Genomic DNA, 15,497 nt, shown 5'->3' with positions numbered 1-15,497 from the left:
ATCTGGGACTATCTACCACTTAACTATAGATTTATATATTTTCCTTCTTCAAATAATGAGTAAGACGTAGAGCAGCTTTATTTAATACATCCTATTTCAATCCTGACTAAATTTAATTTCACTTAATAATTAGTGTCTGGAAGATCTTTAGCACTTTTTCAAACACCCAGAGATTTGTCTTCAAATTGCGTTTCTTTCAAGTGATGTCAAAGGAGGTTATGTTTAAAGTTAACGTTATATTAGAAATAATTACAATAAGAAAACTAGGAAGGCGTGTTAAGTTACCAGTTGACACGTGACTTGTGCAACTCTGTCCGAAGATCTAACAAAAAAAAAATCAAATAATTTTATCCTGTTAAAGATATATTACAATATGTAATAGTATGAAAAACTAAATTCTGTTATTTTTTTAATGGGATTTTATTATTAATTAATAAATAAATGTACGAGGAAAGTCTTCTAAGGTTTAAAATGTTATTATTAAGAGCTTAGATCATATTAGAGTTTACGTAAAGTATCTGATAGTTTCTGACATAATGATGATGCGTACGCCGAGGCCCCCTTGACAGGACTGATAGATTGAGCCTTCCTTTGTTTAGCAACCTCACTTTACCGCTGGTCGTTAAGGACTTCCGCCCTTACTTATACAAGTTGAGATCGTGTAAATATTTTGCGGGAATAATTTGGATTTTAATTATTTTATAAAATGCTCAGGTCTTAGCTATATTACTACAATATTTGAAACATTGCTGATACATAAAATATAAATTAGTACGGATTAAATATCTCAAAGAGATTTTAAGTATGACCAGCACAAAGTATATATTTTTTAATTAATAATATACGTATAATATTAATAAATAAATTTAGCCTATTTGTAATCCTAATTAAATTATTATCAAAAAAAAACTCTCAGACATTTTCCATTTTTAAATTATAATTTTAATAAGAACATCAAAGGCTTTTTAAAAGAATTCTTGAGATAAAGATGAGACAGTGCTTGAAGAAAGTTGTCTGAGTAAGGAGTGAGAAATGGCTTTTGATCACACGCGGGATTAATATGATTGATTAGAACAATTGTATAGATTTGAATAAATTATATTTTCAAAGAGTCAATATAGCTTAACAATTCACAAAATACTTGTTATTATTGATTCGATAGTATAGTCTGTCTTTGTGCAAGTCCGTCTACGTAGGTAACCACCCACATATCAAATATTTTACCTCCAAACAGTATTGTAGTATTCAGTATAGTTATGTTCCAGTTCGTAGTCTAGCGTAACCAAAGGCACAGAGGACATAACATCCTAGTTCCCAAGGCCAGTGGTGCAATAGTTAATACTGTTTAGAGCACTATTGTCTAGAGGCGGTGGTGATCACTTACCATCAGGTACTTTTTTTAAATAAATAACATATTATGTTTCGATCTTAAGTCCAATGGGCCTTACAAAACATGTAACACTTTTTGGCAACTAATACTCAAACCTAAAGCTGATTTGAGTATTAGTTGCATTGAAAAAGCACGTTAATCCCGTAGCTTTGCGCTGAATTATGACAGTAAAGAAAAAGAAAGTGTGCCTGTGTTAGCCATCATACTTTTAAACTAGAAACTCACACAATCCAGCACAAGTTGCTCGTCTCCGCAAATAGCCGGTAAAACAGCATCCTCACTTACGCAATTCGAATTACTTTATCTAGAAATAATAGGTGATAAACGTTAGAAATATAAAGTGAAATGAAATTATCATGCACAGTTGAAGTCTGTTATTAAGACTTTTTTTATGGTATAGGTTGGCGGACGAGCATATGGGCCACCTGATGGTAAGTGGTCACCATCGCCCATAGACAATGACGCTGTTAGAAATATTAACTATTCCTTACATCGTAGGAAATATTAACTATTCCTTACATCGTCAATGTGCCACCAACCTTGGGAACTAAGATGTTATGTCCCTTGTGCCTGTAGTTACACTGGCTCGCTCACCCTTCAGACCGGAACACAACAATACTGAGTACTGTTATTTGGCGGTAGAATAACTGATGAGTGGGTGGTACCTACCCAGACGGGCTTGCACAAAGCCCTACAACCAAGTAAGACTATTATGTATGCAAGTAAAGATTATATTATCTTCACCTAGCGACGCGCCCAAGCTTCGTACGGGTAAAATACTAAATATACTACAAAAGATGTGTTTATTTACGACATGACATTAGAAACTTCTAAAATTATAAGTGTTTCTTTACTATATTATCCATGTATTATATACAAAAACCTTCTCCTCGAATCAATGTAAGTATCTGTTAAAAAAACCGCATCACAATCCGTTGCGTAATTTTAAAGAGCATACATAGGGACGGACAGCGGTAAGCGACTTTGTTTTATACTATGTAATTATGTTATGCATGAGTTTTTTTTTATTTTACAGTTACTTGTTTCGTAAATTCAATGTACTGAAATCCGAGTTAAATTGTTTCTGCTCTGTGACATATGTTTCTAGGTTAATGATAATGACGCGGAAGCTAGACCTTCTCGTTAACCGGTCCTATAAATTGTAGCGTCCTTTACGACTATACTTTAACCTTACGTCGCTCGGAAAATATGACCCAGCTTATAATTGATTATAAATTAATTAAGTAATGAACTCTATGTAATTATTTAATAGACTTTTTTTAATGATAATTGTTGTATAAATCCAAACTCCTTAGTAAAGTCTGTGCTAGATTCAGACTCGTGTTACTGGGAAATTTGAATCTATATGTAGATTATGGTAAGTTCACGTTAGAGATCGAAAATTACAATGTATTTAGTTAGACTGCAGTAACTATTGTGTACATAGACACGTTGATAGATCGCAGCTTCCTTTGTTTAGTGACCACAAGCCGCAAGAAGGGGAAGAAGTTTAGAACTTAGTTCATTATTCATCACACCGACACTGTATTTTAGGCCAAAACACATTTTTCAACTGCCCGTTTTGCACATAATGCTACTAGTTCGTACTACACGACTTAACATTCAAGCTAAACTTTAAATCGGCTATACATATTCAAAAATAAATAAATTTCTTTGTTTATCTATTATCTGTGTTTTTATTATAAGTTTTCACGTTAATGTAATAAGGTAATTACTAAAAAGGTTGTAGTCAAACTTTTTTAACAAACTCCTACCAGTCATTCTAATTAGGGGCTTCCTAATTTAAAAAATGTTTAACGAAACTTGTAAATAATTTTTCTTCCTTAGTCATTTACGCTAATTAAACAATTATAAAAGTTTGTATTGGATTTTTTTAACTAGCAACATTCAAGCAATGCGTATTATACATTCAACATTAGTTGTCATTTAATTAACTAAATCAGAATTCTGCAATGTTCATGTCACTTGTACAGAATTGTTAGCTTGGGTTAGGTTATTTATCAGGCGTGTCACGTGTGTTACTAAATTTATCGCGTTTTAGTAGAATTTCGCTCGCGTCGAGGTTGACTGCTACATGACGTGGAATGTAGATTATAAAGTACCCAGTGATCCTAGAAGATTAAACCTGACATTTTATATGATACTTTGTCAGATGTCACATTTTAGTGACCCGAAATAAAATCGCATAAATCTTAAATTGTTATACAAATAAACAAGACGAATTAGTTTGTCGTTATTTATATAACTTAACTATACTTTCACGACACTTGAACGTTTATGTAATTCTACTCAATACATTTATATGTATTGTTCAATACTTACAAAAGCTCCCTAAGACCCAGAAATATATTCAAAGTAATAGAAAGCGTTCACGCACTATGTGACGTATTCACGCCTACTCTAAGCCCCTTTAATAAACGACAAAAAGGTTGTTTTAGAGCTGTAAAAATAATTTCAGTAACTGTAATATAACCAATATGTTTTTATATTAGTCAATTATATTGCTTCATTTTATCACAACAAACTCTTAATAAATTTATTAATAATATTAGCTCTCACAGGTTAGCTTTATTATAAAGACGTACATTTTTTTGTTTATGAGTAGGTACTAAGTTTTCATTATAGGGTAAAATTATATTCACATCATATCATTTTCTTTATTAATAAATTGCACCAATGCGAAACTGGGTCGTTGTATATATATGTCAGTTATCGAGCGTTATTCCGGGGATGTTACCGCAGGAAATAGTCCTAAAATCATGGCGCAGACGCTTCCTTGATGAATAACAGAAATACAACAATAGTAGAAGGCTACAAGCACAATATTATTTGAAGGACAAATTTTTTATACACTTTTAAAAATTGGTTTTTGTGTGTTTTGCCATAGGGTACAATTCTATTAACATTATTAATTCTGGAATGTTTAATAATAACTTTCTTCAAATATATTTTTGAAGTTACAATTTTATTTCAATTTTTCAACACTTTGGAAGAATTAACCAATATCCATTAGTGCGAGTACACCGTGCAAGAAGAAATCATTGTCAGGATAGCGTATGAATTGTATTGCATCTCTACTATCTGAAGCGAACGTGCCATGTGTAGAATAACGTTATAGAATTCTGTAAATATTCAAATAAGTATTAAAAGATTGAAAGAATCTTCATTTAAAGACCAATATTGATTTTAGTAAGGTTATTTCAGCTGAAAAGAGCAAAAGTATTATTTTCAAGACGTGTATTTCTATAATGTATGTTATAGGTATTACTTTTTTATAACAACATGATTTTCTCTTTATTTATATTTAACAGTAAAACTCACGCACTCGTTCAGGCATTGCGAAATAATTTCTTGCTAATTATTAGTATAGAGATTATTATCGTGTAATTTCTTTGTGTATATCCACACTCAAGAATAATTCAATATCAAAAATATTTATATAAAAATATGAATTAACAAATTCTTAATGATACAAAAATTAAAATTAAATTAAATATATATTCAAATAACTACGACGAATTTCTAAAAATACGAGCAATAACTTCTTTGAATGATTTTCTTTTAAGAAGTTCGCCCTCGTTTTTTATGCATAGGTTTATTAAAAGACATCTAGGAGTTATCTCTTAAGCAAATTAAAAGTTATATATATATATACGTATAATTTTGATAAAAATCTTTAAAAAAATATATTCCACTTAATTGTGTTTAAATATAAAGCTGAATTATATTTACAATTTTCTATAATCACATAAAACATGTTATGTTCAAAGTCCTAGCAACAAAATTCACTGGATTTTCGTAAAAGCTCGACATCTCAATAAAATGGAATAAATCAGTTCGCTCGTTAGATTAAATTACAATATAATAATAAAATATAAAATGTCATCATATACTATCTCTTACGCTAAATTTGTTGTATTAATTAAATGGTAAAAAAGCCTGAATTTTAACAAAAGATTGTAGGTTCAAAATACGTCTCGTGAAGGAAAAAAATCATCCTGAAGATTTTTGACACATGAATGTTTTCTGGCTATTAACGATCTCCTTACATTAGTATTGCATGTGGTAAAATTTCCCTATTTTTTAATTTTTAGTGTGACCATCATTCAAAATTAAAAATAATAGAATATAATATAAACCGTTACAAAAGTAATCATTCTTAATTAATTATCATTGAATACATTCATTTAAAAAAAATAGGTTATATTTTGAAAATATTTTTTAGAAAATAAATTAGGTATTATAACTTGAGTACCTGTTTAAGAGATCACACACGCCTTTTAGTTACCGCTGTAGGTGTTAGAGCTTTGAGTCAAGATTTCCACTCACGACAAAAATGGAACTAATTTTAAAACGGAAATTACAAATACTCATTTTGGGAGACCAATTAAGACAGTTCTTTACCAAACTTGATCCTAATATTCAATTACTTTCAACTTAGTACAAAGTCAAGTATTCCGATTACTTAATTATTCCATCGTATTTTAAATATTTTACACTTCTATACATCTTCAATTAACATCATAATTTTATAAACAATATTTCAAAAAACAATCATCATATATTTTGAAGCATTATAAAATAATGAGTTAATATATAATATACATACATTTATCACTTAGATATGTCTTTGAATGGTAAAATAGTTGTAAATGAAAAAAGTAGTAATTATACCCTCTATTTCATACAAAAATAGTGTAAACGAATATTGTACACAGTAATCTGATATATTTAATTTTTTATTCTCACATACATATATAAAATTATTTCGCCATTCGAATTTCCAAATGCTTAATATATGTAGTAATATAAAAACAAAATACAAAATAGTTATTTTGACAAGGGTTCGTATTTCGTGTTGCGAATTTTCTCAAAAATAAAACAAAGGTATAAGCTAAACTTACGAGATCCAACGATAGTAGGGAACAAACAAACACATATATATATCACATTGTGAAATACATATGGATCGTGCAAGCTGTTAGAACTTTTGCGCACTTCGTATTGTATGTGGTTATAATTTCTCAAACTAGATTCTAGATAACGTTTGTTATAGTTCTGAATGTTGTAAACAGAAATATAAGTTCACAGTAACTATCTTATATATCTTTAATAATTAAATATACAAATAAACAATATCATGATACTTAAACCCTAATTCTTATTAAGTATGATCAACTCAGCCCTCTTTTTAGATAAAATAAATCATTATATCAAACAAAGAACCATTTTGAATGTTATAGGAATTATAAAAATCTTTTTCAAAATGAGAAAAATGTAATGATTACAATTTTAAAGTCTTGCATATTTACGTATCCATGAGTAACAAACAGATATAAGATCGGGAGCGCCTGAGGGCGGGACGCGACCCGCATGACAGGATCCTAAATATGAATAATTTCACTAACCCACATTGAACCTTTCACACACTACCGTAACAACGAACTCTGACGACACAAACAGATTCATGGCCACATATTTACAAAAAAAAAACAATTTCGATTTTTTTTTTTAAATATTGTTTGATAATAAAACCTCCTTTTATCATAATTTCTACCCATAATAGAAATAGTGAAGGTTACTGCTCATGCACCACGGTTTTGATGCATGTCTGTTACAACTAATGTCATTCGAATGGTAATGATATTAAAAATAAAAGAAGAATTATGACCCAAGCTCAGATGGGCCAATGCTAAGAACTCGTACATCTTAACCGATGACTTCGGATTCATACCCAGGCAAGCACCACTATATATATATGTGCTTAATTGTGTTTATAATTCATCTCGTGCTCGGCGGTGAGGGAAAACATCGCGAGGAAACCTGCATGTGTCTAATTTCATCGAAATTCTGCCACATGTGCATTCCACCAATCCGTATTGGGACAGCGTGGTGGAATATGTTCCAAATCCTCTCCTTAATGGCAGAGAAGACCTTAACCCAGCAGTAGGAAATTTACAGGCTGTTACTTATGATCAGAGATAATATGAGCAAAATTACAATTTATCTTAATAGTGAGTATCATAAGTTTCGAATAAAAAAAAATGACAACATAGTTTCCCAATCAGTATTCGTAATATCAACGTAAAAACACCTGACACTATTTTATGATCATGCTATGTAAACGAATATTTTGCGCAATTTTTTGGTCGAACAAACTACAGGCAGATTTGGGTTCAGAGCTTGTGACATGTGAAATTGAGTTTATATGGTAATTTTCCACTAGATATTGAAGACTTATTCATATTTTGTTTATATTCCTATCAATGGCCTTACTCTATCCATACATTTATAAGGGATTCTTTTCATCAAACGAAAATACGATACAATGTTTTCTTTAGTATTGTCGTACTGAGACAAATACAGTATTTCTCTTAACCCTAAAATAACAAGAGATGTTTGCAAACGTTACTACAAAGTAACTGGGATGCGATCATTCCATTTTTAAATAAGTACCGAAATAGAGAAATACAAACGACATACGATAATTGACGAGCTATTTCATTAATGCTCAAAGTAATTGCTCGCCTATATCACACTAGTGGACAGAGGCGTCCCCTATTGCTCAAGATATACATACATACAGCACATGATGAAAGATAAGCACAAATACCTAAACGTGAAAATCCATGATGCCGATGATCCATGATGATCCTTTGTCTGGAATTGAACTCACAAACTTCGGTTCCTATGCTTGTTTTCTGGCCGCATATTATAACACCATATTAACATTTACATTGACTAAATGTATGTATTTCGATTCGATTCGATTTTAGAAAACGTAACGCTCTTCCCTTTTGTTAAACGCAATGGTTATTATCCTAAATAAGTGTACAATTAAGTACTATTTAGATACAAGCTACATTAATATTATAAATGTGAAAATAACGTCTGTCTGTCTGTAGCTCTCTCGATCAAATCGATGAATCGGATTTGATGAAATTTGGTATTAAGCAAACTTGAACTCCAAGAAGGAACATAGGCTTTTTTGCCTAACACGTGACAATCAACCCCTAAAGCGCGAACGAGCCGTGGGCAACGACTAGTATCAAATTAATGTGAACAGCCCTTGTAGTGTTCACGTCACTTGCAACTTATCTGAGTCTGGTCCCCGAGGATTGGTCTCATTAACTCATACAAGTTTAGTTTAACATCTCTCTCGTAAAATGAATGACAAATTCGAGCCGGCCTCCGAAAAGCAAAGTAAACATTTATTACGCTCGTAAGAAACGTGTTTTATCATGGCTCATTACGATTGCTATTGTATTCCAATATTAATATACCTTGCAATGATATAGAAACGTATATGAACGTGAATTATATATATTAATGGATAGGTCTTGAACTTATTTTTTATAAAAACAAATAATTTCTCATGACCGAAATTCGACCGTCATCATTACTATAAAAAATTTAAGAAATGTTGATAAGAAAGATAGGAAAAATGAGGTTTAACTGGATGATATTTTATGTGTATACCATTATTATAAATGCGAACTTAATTGTTTTAATCTTCACACATAAATCACTGAACGTATTTAGATGAAATTTCGTATGGCCATAGTCTACCTTTTTCATTCGACCTCTGAGGGGTAAAATAGGGGTCACGGTTTGTGTAATCTGGGTTTATTTTATAATTTTTGCACCCGTAAGTTATAATTTTTGTTGTTGTTGTTGTTGTTGTTGTTGCTGTAAAAGTAAATTTCCGTAGTCACTGTTCAATCAAAATAGACCTTTCAACTAAGAATAATTCGCATAGAACTAAAAATAACTGCAGGTTATCAATATACATACATACATTAAATTAAATTATAGATATTTAATTGATCTACTTTTATTGTTCAATCTATTTTTATGATACCAGCTTTTATGAGAAAAAATAAAAAAAAGAAATATATTTCTCCTGTGACTTTAAATATATTTTAGCATGCGTACATTAGAATAAAATAAATATTTTTATAATTTATTTATACCAATAGTCAACTAAAACATATATCAATTTATAGCGCTAACCGAATCATTAAACCGCATTTTTGAACGATTAAATGTTGGTTTATAATGGAAAATAATTGAAATAAATAATCCCTCAGTTTTTATATTTTCCATTCAAAATCACGAATAGAAACGAGTATCGGCTTTGCAACATTGCATAAAACGCATGAATTAAGTGAAATACAATGAACTAAATGGAAATTACACGATATTATATAACCGAGCGCCACGGGAGACCTATTCGTTTAAACAATAATGCGATTTGATTACTACATTTTCGATATAGACTTCGAATTTTGATAAATGCTTCGTGAAAATAATAATGACGATATTAATTTTAAACTATATTCATTGTAAGCTCTTTAAATACAAACAAAGGATTATTCGGGCAATTAATTAGTATTGTTTTAGAAAATGGAATACGATTCACAGAAATCAATTAGACTCTTTAAATTTTAATATTTAATACATTACGTTTTTTCATCAAATCTGATTTGGCATTGATCATCAAAGAAGCAGTGTATTTGAAACTTCTCTTCTTCCAAATAGGGGGTTTTAAAAGGGGGAACGTTCGTTGCCAAGAAGTAGAACAATAATTATGAGCAACCCATTTTTCTTCTGCTTCTTATTTAATAATTAATTACCGTTCATTTTTTCTTCATTGTTTTATCATACACGTTTTACACGTGTTCACGACAAGTTTATGAGATGCTGTTATACTACTACTAACTGTTATACCAACGTGGCTTCGAGTCTTCCTATGACATATTTGTATAAATCATGCAGATGTTTTCGTACGATTTATACAAGTCCCAATCGTCTAGATTTATGTGTGTTTACAGACAAGTAAAAGTAATACCGTATACAGTAGGGACTATTGATAGTTTTACATTTATTTCAATGACATGACCAATTCAAGTGATTTTATGTGCTTCGACTTCAATTCAGAATTTTTAATTTTTGTGTCAAAAAGATGTATTTTCCCTGAACATAAAATTGTCTTGTAAACAATGACATGTGAGATGATTTATACAATATATTTAAGCGAAACTGTTATGAATTTAAGCGAATATTTTGAGGTCAAATGGAGGTAAGGATTGATATTTCATATTTTTTTATTTAAACAAGGCATTGATGTCAAAGATATCTATAGAGAGAAATACTACATGTCTTATGAAAATATGCCGTACATGGATCCTCCATTGTTATAACAGCGGCTTGTCGGGAGCTCAAACGCTCAAATGTTAAGAAGATCTTAGAACTACTTTTACTTTCAACATCTTTGATAAATCTATTGACATATAAACGGGTGTACCGGATTCATTATACACACATCTCATGCATACATGGCGATTAATCAGAAATAATTATCATGTCTGACCGATGCACATTGCACATGCAAATGTCGGGCATTTACCGGTAAAACGATATGCCTCGATGCACAGACAGAGGGTTGATCTGATTGATGAGGCTTCGTGTACAATTATTACCTACTAGACTGTAAGATATTGAATTTACTATATGGTCACAAATTTAGATTATTGTATTATATTTTAGACAATCGATTTTGTAAAGAAATAAATTTACGAAAAAGAAGTCGACACACTTTTTTAATATTAAAAACCATATATTTTTTTCAATTGTTCAAATACAGTTCAATTAAAATGAAATGATATAATGCTTTACATAATTTTATAACAAATTCTAAACCGATGCAGAAAGTTGGCAACATTAATTAAACATTATTCTCCATAAACAACTTTAACTTTTTCCTGAATACTGATATACTTTTACAATCTCTTGTTTCATTGGCAATTTATTATACGGTTTTGCTTTTACATAATATTATGCGCAAACATAATAATTATTTTGACCGTAATTTAATGTTCTTTAATAGTGAAGTAGGAACTTATTTTAACTCCTTAAGTTATGTTTTTAAGTTGAAAATTAATTTTTAAATTTGATGGCTTTGTTAAATTATACTTTTGCCTTACACTGTCAATTTAAAATAAATAAACTAATCCTTACAGCTCATCACAGAATCAAATATATTTCATCCCTGGTAATACCAAACGCGACAAGTAAATACAAATGATTAAAGCTGTTTACCGGTAAAACAATAGATCAGCGGATCGCCAGTAGAAATATAGAAAAAGTAAATTCTAGACTGTTTGAAATGTTTGCTGTATTTATATTCGACATTGCTATATTTATTTCTCATCCTCGCATTCGTCTCGACCAATGACCACTAATGGAATGGACGAAAAATGACATCCCATCAAGTGTGGATGGAACTGGGCAAGCGTAACAAAGTGGCCGCTTTTCACTATCCCCGTGATGGATGTGGTTACGGTTAGTAGGTTTTGGTAATGTCCGAAGAAACCTCGCCTTTTAATGTTATTGAAAGCTTTATCAATGATCAAACTATCGTTTTATGTGCAAAGTTATTCCGATATATATCTTCAAATAAAACATTCTCAATCTCTTAATGGCACAAATATCATATTTGTCAATATGATATATCTTTCGCTAAGTTATGACACGACAAGTCTTTCTAAGAACAAGTAATGTTATGGTAACGTTTAATTATTGCTAGCATTCGAACAGAAATTGTAATTCGATACTAATTAACATTCAAAATTAGAGAAAAATGTATACAATTTTGTACGTTACAAAAAGAGTGAAAAAAGGTAGTAAGCAAAATTTACAATGTAGATATATTAAATTAATACTTTATTTATTAATGCACACATACTAGAATAACATAGTCATTCGAACATTGTAAGTAAAAAAAACTTTTATAAACATTTATACCATGATGCATAAAAATAGGAATTTGGCTTACTTGGTTATAGAGCTTTGTGCAAGCCTGGGTAGGTACCGCCCACTCATCAGTTCTTCTACCGCCTAACAACAGTATTCAGTATTGTTGTGTTCCGGTTTAAAGGGTGAGTGAGCCAGTGTTAATACAGGCACAAGGGATTGACGATGTAAGGAATAGTTAATATTTCTTATAGCGTCATTGTCTATGGGTGACGGTGACCACTTATCATCAGGTGGCCCCATACGCTCGTCCACCAACCTATACCATAAAAAATCAATATGATCATATCATTATGGGCAGTAGAAAAACAATTAAAAAAAATAAAATAAAACATAGTATCGCTTTCACTGCTATATTGAACCCATTTTAATTGAAAGCATTTATAAAAAGCAATTTTATTTAACCAGACAAACCTTTCAAAATGAAAGACTTGTTAAAGCGTAGCAAAATTATTAATAATAATTAAATCAGCTGCCCACATTTAACAAGGCTTTCTAAATTTAAGATCACACTTAACCTTGAAAAAAATACAAAAGGTTTTATACCCCAGAACGCTTTTAGGTCGAAACACCCGATTCCACGTCTGTGTAACAAGAATAGTGAAATCTCTGATGTCTCCTCTAAATCTTTTTGTTGTTTTCGTAAAGCTATAAAGATTTCGCAACAATAAAATAAAATTATTTATTTGATAACATTATACAATAAAGGTACTTGTATTTATCATTTAGATTTGATTAATATTATTTATTTGTATATTAACACAATGTTTTTGTAACAACTGTTGATGAACGCAATAAATTAAATAAAACGTACAAATATTTTCATTAATTCTTTTTGTTATTGAATTTGTGGAATTTTTCGAATTGAATATAAATAGTTCAACGATATATTATTATTTATAAGTAATATACTATATTTACTTGTATAATATAAATATACAAATGTATGATCGGAACAAAACAAAATAACTGATATTCGAGTACGAAATCATTTGGTCTTTCATTTTAGTAAAGTAAAAGTAAAGTAAAGTAACAGCCTGTACATTTCCCACTGCTGAGATAAGGCCTCCTCTTCCATTAAGGAGAGGGTTGGTGGAATACACATTTGGGAGAATTTCTATGAAATTTGTCACATGCAGGTTTCCTCACAATGTTTTCCTTTACCGCCGAGTACGAGATGAATTATAAAGACAAATTAAGCACATGAATCAGTGGTGCTTGCCTGGGTTTGAACCCGCAAACATCGGTTAAGATGCACGCGTTCTAACCACTGGGCCATCTCGACTCCTTTCATTTTAAATGTTATTAAATTTAGTATACGAGATTTTCCATAGAAATTCTAAGTATCTTATTTACGTAGGTTTTATTTGGCTTACAGATGTCTGCCCTTCAAACAAAGTAGGTCAAAATGTTAAAGTCCCCTCTCTATTGGAGAACGTTAATATTTCTATATAAAATAGTTTTCCATTAAATAATCTTTATTTAGTTTGAATATTGCTAAAACGTTCTGTATTATATATAGTAAATAGATTTGTTCATTTAAGAAAAGCGATAAATTCATATGTTTTTAAATAAAATATTGGTACATAAGAAAATCAATCTAATTTGTATTTTGTTTTCTGTTTTTACTAAAATGTCTCACTCACACTAAGACATTTTGTTAGCACGAACGTCACACACTTATATTCACGCCCTTAATAAAGTATCGTGGACAGACGCGTCTTGGTGAGTGAACCGATCTTTAGGCACTTAATACATATAAACGGCTAAATTATACTATTATTTGTATTCTTTCCACAAAATTTTATTAGTAGTTTTTTTAATACCTGTGTAGACTCAAGTATTATAAAGATTAAAAAGTCAGGGCGTGATTCAGATGTTTAAATAACAAATATATCTTTGTAGTATACGCTTATATCAACCAAAATCATTAATAACCATTTTTTATGATATACAATGTCAAACATAAAAACATTAATATGTAATAATTATGTACGCTTGTGTAAAAGTTCCGTTAATATTAAATAACGTGGATGAACTGCATGAAAACTATTTTGATAAATATAATATTTAACTCATAAATACTGGCCAGTATTATTTTTAAAACTGGACTGGCTTCACCTGCATTCTGAAATAAAGTTAATATCGAATTTTCCAGAGATTTGTTTTAATATTCTGTTTTATTATCGTAAAATTTATTACGAACATTCACTCGGTAAATTGCATATTTAAACAACAAATAATGAACATCATAGGTAAATAGCGCATAAATTATTTTCCATTTAATTTAAAATACTAATTAAATCGTAGTCCGATTTCGTTTGTACCGACAATAAATTAAATAGGAAGCGAAATTATGGATGAGAATTTAATATTGATCTATTGAAACAAAGGCTTATAACCTATTTCAACCGCGAGAGGAATAAAGTCCAATAAACAAAATTCATATTTTCTATTTAATTGACATGACATCATTATTGGAATGTATCTTGGATTGTCTATGGAATTCATAACCAATTCTTGACATTCGTTTTGGATGTCAACGAAGTTGATCATACAACTCTTGTAGTGAAATATGTCTTATTTATTTTATTGAAATGGACCAAACTTTTAAAATGCATATATTACATATGACATATGAGACAACATCACATACATTACTCTGATCCCAATGTAAGTAGCTAAAGCACTTGTGTTATGGAAAATCAGGAGTAACTATGGTACCACAAACACCCAGACCCAAGACAACATAAAAAACTTATGATAATCTAAATTGACTCGGCCGGGAATCGAACCCGGGACCTCGGAGTGGTGTACCCATGAAAACCGGTGTACACACCACTCGACCACGGAGGTCGACATAAACACATTATGATAAACTTTTCCTTTTTTGTAATGGAACGAGTAGTTTAATGGAATATCAGTATTTTTTTTAATAAATTATCAGACATCATTCACATTAATTTCGTTTACAGTAAAATTTTTTCTATAAATATTCTTGAGGCTATTATTCATTTTTAAAACTCTCTTATATACAAACTGTTATCTTACCCGCAAGGGTACGTACGTACGGTACAAAGTGGGCACTTAAGTAAATCACCTGCATCTATCAACGCAAAATATTTCACAGCAAATAGGTAATTTGTAGCGCTCTAACAAACGGGGTCGTTGAACTTTGGCACAGATAGCAAATACATGTAAACTTACAGTAGGTATCTTTCGTTTTGAAGAACGGATATGATTTACATGTCATGGTCTTAATTACGCTGCA

General features: G+C 30.5%; 1 protein-coding gene across 1 annotated transcript in view; it reads left to right on the top strand.

Annotated features, from left to right (window-relative positions):
• LOC124538272 (zinc finger protein 541) overlaps nt 1–15,497 on the top strand; it is a 253,550-nt gene that overhangs the window by 192,473 nt on the left and 45,580 nt on the right. The gene's annotated exons all lie outside the window — the stretch shown is intronic.

This window comes from Vanessa cardui, chromosome 20 (assembly GCF_905220365.1).
Source record: "Vanessa cardui chromosome 20, ilVanCard2.1, whole genome shotgun sequence".
In the NCBI taxonomy this organism is placed as follows: domain Eukaryota; kingdom Metazoa; phylum Arthropoda; class Insecta; order Lepidoptera; family Nymphalidae; genus Vanessa; species Vanessa cardui.
This window is presented reverse-complemented; position numbering and strand designations above follow the sequence as displayed.